Here is a 7,708-nt window from a genome sequence, read left to right on the forward strand (position 1 = left end):
CTGAACAGTTTTGCTGTGCACCAGGGGAGTTTGAAATACTCCGTCTGCTTATTTGTATTTAATTATTGTTTAATAATTCTGATATTCATTTAAAATGCTACTGGACAGAAAAGGGCTTCAAGGAACAGGCAATGGGACAAAATGGAGAAAGGGAATAGAGGGGCAAGCTATAGCAGAGCAATAAATGGTTAGACAGTCTAGATAACGTATTTGGCCACATGTAACATTATAAAAGTCAAATGGTGTTCTTATTTGTGGACAGGGGGACCCAGTAAGGACATGCAACAACTAACCTAGAGAACAAGATGAGAGAGGACATAATAGGACAGGACAGAACAGGATGAGGGAAAGAAGCAAGGCAGTGCTACTGATGAGTGTTGTTATGAGATGCTTTTTTTTGGTCATGGGTGTGGTCATCCCCCTGCCTTATACACATCTGCTGCTGTGAGCACCCTCCCTGCCTGTGCCTTGTCTGCCCTAGTTACAGTATACATATAAACCTCATGTCTCATCCTGTCTGTTGCCAGTTCATCATATCTTGTCATCATGGTCTAGCGTTCCTTGTTCCACGTCATTTGACTTATAGTAAGCATAGTCCCTGCCTTGTTATTTACCTTTCCTTTTGGCTCACATTTTTGGATACTGTTACCCTTTGGACTGCTTGGCTGTCCATCAACCTGTCAGCTGGACTCATTTTCCCTTTGTCATCCCCAGCAGGAGCGGAATTTTCCGTGGACAAGAAGGATAAAACCCTGCGATGCTGTGTTGATTACTAGGGTATTAACAACTATACAGGAAGGAACAGGTACCAACTTCCCTTCAACTCCACTGCCTTTTGAGCTACAAGAAGGGGCGAAGTTTTTACCAAACTTGACTTGAGGAATGCTTATCATCTTGACGGGATTCTGGAGGGGGGTGAATGGAAAACAGATTTCAACACACCGACCGAATTTGCCTTTTGAACTAATCAATTCCCCGGCTGTGTTCCAGAACTTTATCAATTATGTCTTGCACGACATGCTCAGTGTGTGCATTTTGGCTCATTTTGACGATATTTTCACATGTTCTCCGGATGAAAAGACCCATATACTTCATGTCCACTCTATGTTGCAGCAGCTGCTGCAAGATGACCTTTATGTCAAGCCTGAGAAATGTGACTTTCACAAGATGTCTGTCTTTTCTGGGATTTGTGCTAGCTCAAGGCAAAATGAGAAGTAGACACCCTGTCTAATTGGTCCACTTTCATGTCGCGTAAGGATGTACGAAGGTTCCTCGGGTACGCTAACTTCTACCGTAAATTCATTAGGAAATTCATTACAGTAGCCTCGTTGTCAGGTTCACCAATCAGACATTCATTAAACAGGACAAAAAAGGAAGCAAAGACACCAGTTCAAGTCTCGCGAGGAGAGAGGAGAGGAACTGTCTCGTACAATTCACCACTGCACACTCTGATTATCCTCTCCTCAGCACCTCTATTTATTTATTTTTGAGACGTCCCTTATTTACATGGATGTTACAAAAAGGAGACGAAAAGCAAAACAGTTTGAAACAAAGTGTACATGTTTTGTTCATGTGCGTGTGTGTGAGATTGCTGAATACATGTGTGGTCATCATTTCTTTAACAGGCAGCAGTTCTAACAGTTCTGATGATTAGATGTTTTTGTTCTTGCTATCTCCTGCTAGGAGGCTACCACGTTATCTCGGGCAGAGTAAAGCATTTCTTTATTATAAGCAAATGTATGATAATTATGATCACAATTATTCCTACACTCGCTTTTACGTGATGTTACTTCACCACAAAGACCCTTTGTATGGGACCCGGTGTGCCAGACAGCTTTTCGTAAACTTAAATCGAGCTGTTACCCCACTCCTTTCCTCAACTTGCCAGATCCTAAACAGCAGTTTATAGCAGTTGGTTGGGGTGCTGGATGCTGGATGCATTTCTGTCACTGGAAAGTCTCAAGAATGGGAAATTATATCTTTGTGCTTGCCCAAAAAAAAAAACCTTACTCCAGCCAAGAGAAATTATGATGTCAGGGACCATGAAATACTGGCTGTCAAGGTGGCTTTTGCGGAGTGAAGGCACTGCCCGGAAGGAGCTCAGACCCTGTTCTTAGTGTGGATAGATCACAAAAACCTGGAGTATCTTAAAGGGTATGTAAAGTCTTTGCACGTTTTGCTTATATTATACAGTTTCTTATGCTGAATTCGAATGTGAAATCCGTTATGAAGGAAACATTTTTATTTTTTGATTAATGGCAAAAATTTATGACACATTGCTGCATTCGCTTGAAATACACAAGCACACAGCGGAAAAACCCGAGAAGGGACATGACGTCAGAGGTTGAGCTCAAGATGGCTCCTGTTTGACTCCAACGTGAGAACGACTCTGATTTTTCCAATAATTCGAGTGAGGAACATAACTCTGAAGGGTCCCATGAAGACGGTGAAGAATCCGATCTTTATAAAGGCGCTAAATGTTATCAATTTGAGCAAGTTAGACAGAACACATGTTCAAATGCAGACGAAATAGCTGGCGATGAAGGTGCTGAGGTAGCAGTCAGGCCCAGGGAGGAGAACATGTCTCTTGTTGGAAACACTGATAAGCATTTGTGATCTTGTTTTTTTTTTTTTTTTTCATTTAGCCGTAAACTGATGAATAGAAATGGCTTCGCTGGGCTGAGACTGAACACGGGTCCTCAGCAATGTGAGGACAACGCTTTCCAGCTGATCCACCGTGCTGCCGTTTGTACACAATATTATCCTATTTTTCGAGTTGAGAATGCTCAAACGATTTGCTGTTCGCCAAGAATGACATATGCTGCTCTCATTCAACCATGTTAACATTGTTCACATTTTTCAGGAAATAAAAGATGATCAACATACTTCCTCAACTTGTCTTTTATCAAAAGCTTATCGCAGTTTTGGTACTTTCTGTGTGTGTGTGGGGGGGGGATTTCGTTGAACCGTATCCAGGTTCAGCGGCTGATCCAAGTTCGCATTTGGTCCCTTTAGCAACACCGATTTGTTCAGTTGTCGGAACTGGCTGTATGCACTGATCCAGGTTTTAACATTTAAAACCATCTTAGACATGAGTATGCCAGTAAAATAGTCCGGGGTGAAATGTTCACTGCGTATGACATACTGCTAGCTGGGTTTGGAGAAATGAGCTCTTAGTTTGCATAAACCTGACCCACCGTCTTCTGAGGCATGGGTCCTTGGGAAAAAAACAAACTGACTTGAATAATTCGAATTGTTACAAAACAGAACCGCACATCTTTCCCATTTTTAGACTGTTTTTAGTTTACAGTCACTGAGGAATTCTCGAAACGAACGGTTTTTGATTCGGTGTCAACAGGCAATGCGACGACCAAAAGCTAGTCCCACAGCACCAGGTCTCCTAGCTGTGACATCAGAGGTAAGCCACATGAAAGGAGGTGTTTTTCAGGTACGGGAAACTAGGTCAAGGTTCATGGACTTGAATTCATAAATACTTATATTTTGGGATAAAAACATCAAACGATATGTATAGATAAGATAAATTGATGTTACATACACTAAGTCGGCAGGCGAGGTGGGCTTAATTTTTCACCAGGTTTAACTTTGTGCTCTCCTACCAACCTGGATTGGAACATACACTACATTCTCAGTGGGAGTTCATTACAGATGAAATTGGACAACAGGTGAGGAACACCATGATAGTTCATTAACACAACTTCAATATCCACCAGTCTTTTTACTATGGTGCTTGTCCTCGTTTGAGTCAAGAATAAGTTGGAGCTCATCCCATTTTGTTTTGGGGAAATTGAAAAACACAATACAGGATGACTCAGCAATCTCAGGGAGCATCCATCCATCCATTTTCCGAGCCTCTTATCCTCACAAGGGTCCCGGGACCCTGCTAAAAATTTTCTATAGAACATTTCAAAAGAATTTCTATAAAAACATTCTATAGAAATGGTATAGAACTCTAGGACCCAAGTTCTATAGAAATCTATAGAACTGTTCCATTGGACTGTTGTGAAGAAACTCATCTAAAGAACTGAAATAACGTTGCTTCAACATTGTATTCACAATTTGCATTATCGTGACAATCCCAAATAAAATCAATGTTGCCTGAGAACATAGAAACAACGTCATGCTAAATGGAAATAGAGCTATTAAAACATAGATTGAAACCTTTATTATGCAGTGTGAAACTAGACTGTTTTTCAATCAAACTACAGACAATTTCATACAATTGGGTTATTCAGCCCACAGTAATACATTTAACATTTAAAATAAACGTTTTTCTTAAATTATGTTCCAAACAAATTAAAATATAATATTCCACTATGTGAACTTTAGCTATGTGTCTCTCATATTTCCTGTCCATCCTGGTTCCTCCCGTCCTGTTTCCTGCCACTGCCACCGCATTTGTCAGGTGCATATTTCAGGCTTGACGTGGCCATACTTCGTACATCACTCAGAATCCCCTTGTGGTTTCTCAAGACACATTCTGAGTTAAAAATTAAGAGACTTGGTTATTATTACATCTGGCAAACACTATAACTATCAGTTAGGAATCTATCAAATACAAGAATCCATATTTTGTTTATAGAAAGAGCATTGCTCGGAAGTCTGCAAACACCAAACAAAATACTTCAATTGTATTAACAAATGCAATATTTGAAAGTTAAAACAATTACAAAATCTTCACCTGATTCTCAACTGTATATTACTGGTAGAAAAAATACATTCTGTACAAAATATATAATATTCAATTACTTCTTCACGATCCCTTTGATATTTCCCTTGAGGGTTAACCATCCAACTTTCAATATTTGGAATTTCTGCAAAGCAAAAAGAAGATGACAAAATTGGGAATTAGTTTGTTAAAATTAAACTCAACTTTTTTCCATACTTAATCATAACAGTTCTGCAGAAGCAGAAGGGTCTTCCGTCACCTTCTGGTCAAGGACAATGAAGTCGGCCAGATATTTTATCTGTACAATGTCGATGTCCTCTTCTTGTGCTGCCCTATGGTCTTGATGCCTGCCGGTGTCCCTTATCTCAGTAAGCAGCATCAGCTCTTTATATTGGAACCCTGAACAACAACACATGCACAATGCAAAAGCACAAATGACAAAGAGGTCTATAAGACGAGTTAGTCGTAGACATTTTTGGCTTACTTGTTTCGTACATGGGCCAACTCTCTTTGGAGGAATGGTAGAAGCTCATGTGTGGTGGTGGATGGCTCGAGGTTGAAGGTAGATGTCTTGGTTTTGAATGTCTTAGGGTTCTTCATGGTGACGGTGAACTACCTGTTCCACTGCCGAAAAGAGTATGAACAAAACAGAATATCATGGTAACCAAGTTTTTTTTTTAATTGTACTCTTAGGGCCAGATTTCTTCTTACAAAGTGCTTTAAACAGAACTTGTATTTACTTTGATGGTCTTGCAGGGCAATTACAGCACTGGCATCACTTTCTGAATCCTCCACGTCAGGAGGTTTTTGGACCTGCAATATCACATCACTGAAATAGTCATGACATCAATTCATTGAATTCCTGGGCTCTTTGAAAAATTAAAACAAAACATCCAAATTGTACATTTATATAAAAAAAAAATAGTACATCAATGAATGACACTGTTGATATGCATGCAGTGAGAGAATTAAATGAGACATGCCAATTCTGATTCCACCATATAAAACTGGGGAAAAATAACTTACTAGTCACCTTTACTATTTCCGTCTTATTCTGCCCCAAGGAAGTTGGGTGGGTAACATAACCCACTTGTGTTAGCTGAAAAAAGAACAGATATTTTGGATTAATTATAAATGTAATTGGCTTTAATTGATGTAATATATATCAATGGTGGAGGTCAGTGTTTCAGGATATTTAAAATATATTTGGTTGTGTAGCAAGATTGCATCTACTAAAATTGCGTACCACTCTCAAGATGAACATATCTTTTCTTCGATGGATTTGCCGAGATAGCTTTGGCTGCAAAATATGTCAATAGACTAATGTATGTACCAAATTTTTCATTACACATGTTCTACTTGAGGGTGTACCAGGATCCTGCCCATTGCCAGCTGGAATAGGCTCCAGCTCTCCTGCAACCCTCGTGAGGATAAGCGTTCAAGAAAATGAATGGATGGAATTTAAAAAACTATCATTGGAAAGAGCTTTGAAAACCCCTTAGAATCTGTGAGCAGTCATATCACTTACATATTTCATTTATGCATCTGCTACTACTACTTACTTTTAGATCTATAAGTACAAATAAAACAAATGAGTTAATTTGGAAAAAAATAAATATACTTACCGACATGTTTTGATCGAGGTTTCAAATGTAGAAAAGTTTCGAATTAAAAAAAGTACTAGTTACAGGTTGTCGCCTCGTTGCTATCGCTGCGAGTCCGTGGTAGCTACAGTAGCTGGCTGGATAGCTGCAATTGAAGGTTCATGACGATAAACTAGAACGCCGGCCGAAGGCGAACACATGCTTTCGAGAACGTTCCCTACACCACATACAACAGACGCCTTAGGTGGTGTGTGGAAAACGTTAATTTATTGCCTTCACAGCAAGAAAACTGGAGACTTCTCTAGACTCACAGCAATAAACTGCCATTTTTTGAATTAAAGGACATGCCACATTTTCTTCTTCTCCTTCAGTCAACTGCATCATCATACAACTCGCCGCCACCTGCTGGCAGGCGAAACATGCCACACCCAGAGAACAGTTGGAAATGTTAAGTGTGGATAACTCTGCAAAATTTAATACTCGAACTTGAAAAAAACACGTCAGCTGTTTATTTTTGTTGGTCATGTTGTTACTCACGATTTAATGGATGAAAATCCAGTTGATTGAGTGGTTTTCATAACCCACATCTTTTAAACTGTAATAATGGTTCAAATCCGGATTTGGTCAGATGGGTTCTCCTTGGTTTGTTTGGCCATTTGGTTGATAGTGATTGAAGGTTTGTGAACGTAGTGCTCTCTTCAACACACTGACAGCTGGTTTCCGATTTTTCAAGATGTAGGCTTTATAATAGTGGCTTGTCTTACATGATGGACTTGCCCTATTTTGAAATCTCCATAGTCATAACAGTATTTATATATTGTAACAAATACTTGATGCATTTTATTATGCGACTTCAGCACGTGTAGTAACTCTGATATTGCTTTAAAATTAAAATTCCAAATTCTATTGAAATTTCAGATCAAGCACTGTGCCAATTTCTGTTCACCAAAACTTTCTACAGAATTTCTATAGAAACATTTTGTTCCATCGAAATTCTATAGCATGTTACAACCGAAGTTCTGTAAAGCAAGTTGTTGTTTACAAACTCTATAGAAATTTGAGATGAACCAATGTGCCACTCTCTGTTCTTCAAACCTTTCTATAGAATTTCTACAGAATCATTTTGTTCTATAGAAATTCTATAGAAAGTCACACCCAAAGTTCTATAGAACATGTTGTTCTATATAAATTCTATAAAATGCTATATGTATCTATAGAATTTAGCAGGGGAGTGCTGGAGCCTGTCCCAGCTATCATCAGACTGGAGGAATGGTACACCCTGAACTGGTTGCCAGCCAATCGGAGGGCACATGGAATCATTCAACATGGACAATCACACTTAGCGGCAATTTAGTCTCCATGTTTTTGGGACGTGGGACGAAACCAGAGTGCCTGGAGAAAATCCACACAGGCACAT

General features: G+C 39.3%; 1 long non-coding RNA gene across 5 annotated transcripts; it reads right to left on the minus strand.

The window, feature by feature from the left end:
* Positions 1-4,152: 4,152 nt before the first annotated feature.
* LOC133506223 (uncharacterized) lies at positions 4,153-6,660 on the minus strand. 5 transcript variants are annotated; one of them, XR_009796432.1, is made up of 7 exons: positions 6,313-6,660; positions 5,714-5,786; positions 5,428-5,500; positions 5,172-5,311; positions 4,947-5,086; positions 4,700-4,832; positions 4,153-4,498 (listed from the first exon to the last, which is right to left on the minus strand). It is a non-coding gene; the product is annotated as an uncharacterized LOC133506223 (long non-coding RNA). The 5 variants fall into 5 exon arrangements; XR_009796431.1 differs by having other exon boundaries at positions 4,768-4,832; positions 5,721-5,786; positions 6,313-6,658; XR_009796430.1 differs by having other exon boundaries at positions 4,768-4,832; positions 5,428-5,516; positions 5,721-5,786; positions 6,313-6,658.
* Between the last annotated feature and the right edge of the window lie 1,048 nt (positions 6,661-7,708).

This window comes from Syngnathoides biaculeatus, chromosome 9 (assembly GCF_019802595.1).
Source record: "Syngnathoides biaculeatus isolate LvHL_M chromosome 9, ASM1980259v1, whole genome shotgun sequence".
NCBI classification, from domain to species: domain Eukaryota; kingdom Metazoa; phylum Chordata; class Actinopteri; order Syngnathiformes; family Syngnathidae; genus Syngnathoides; species Syngnathoides biaculeatus.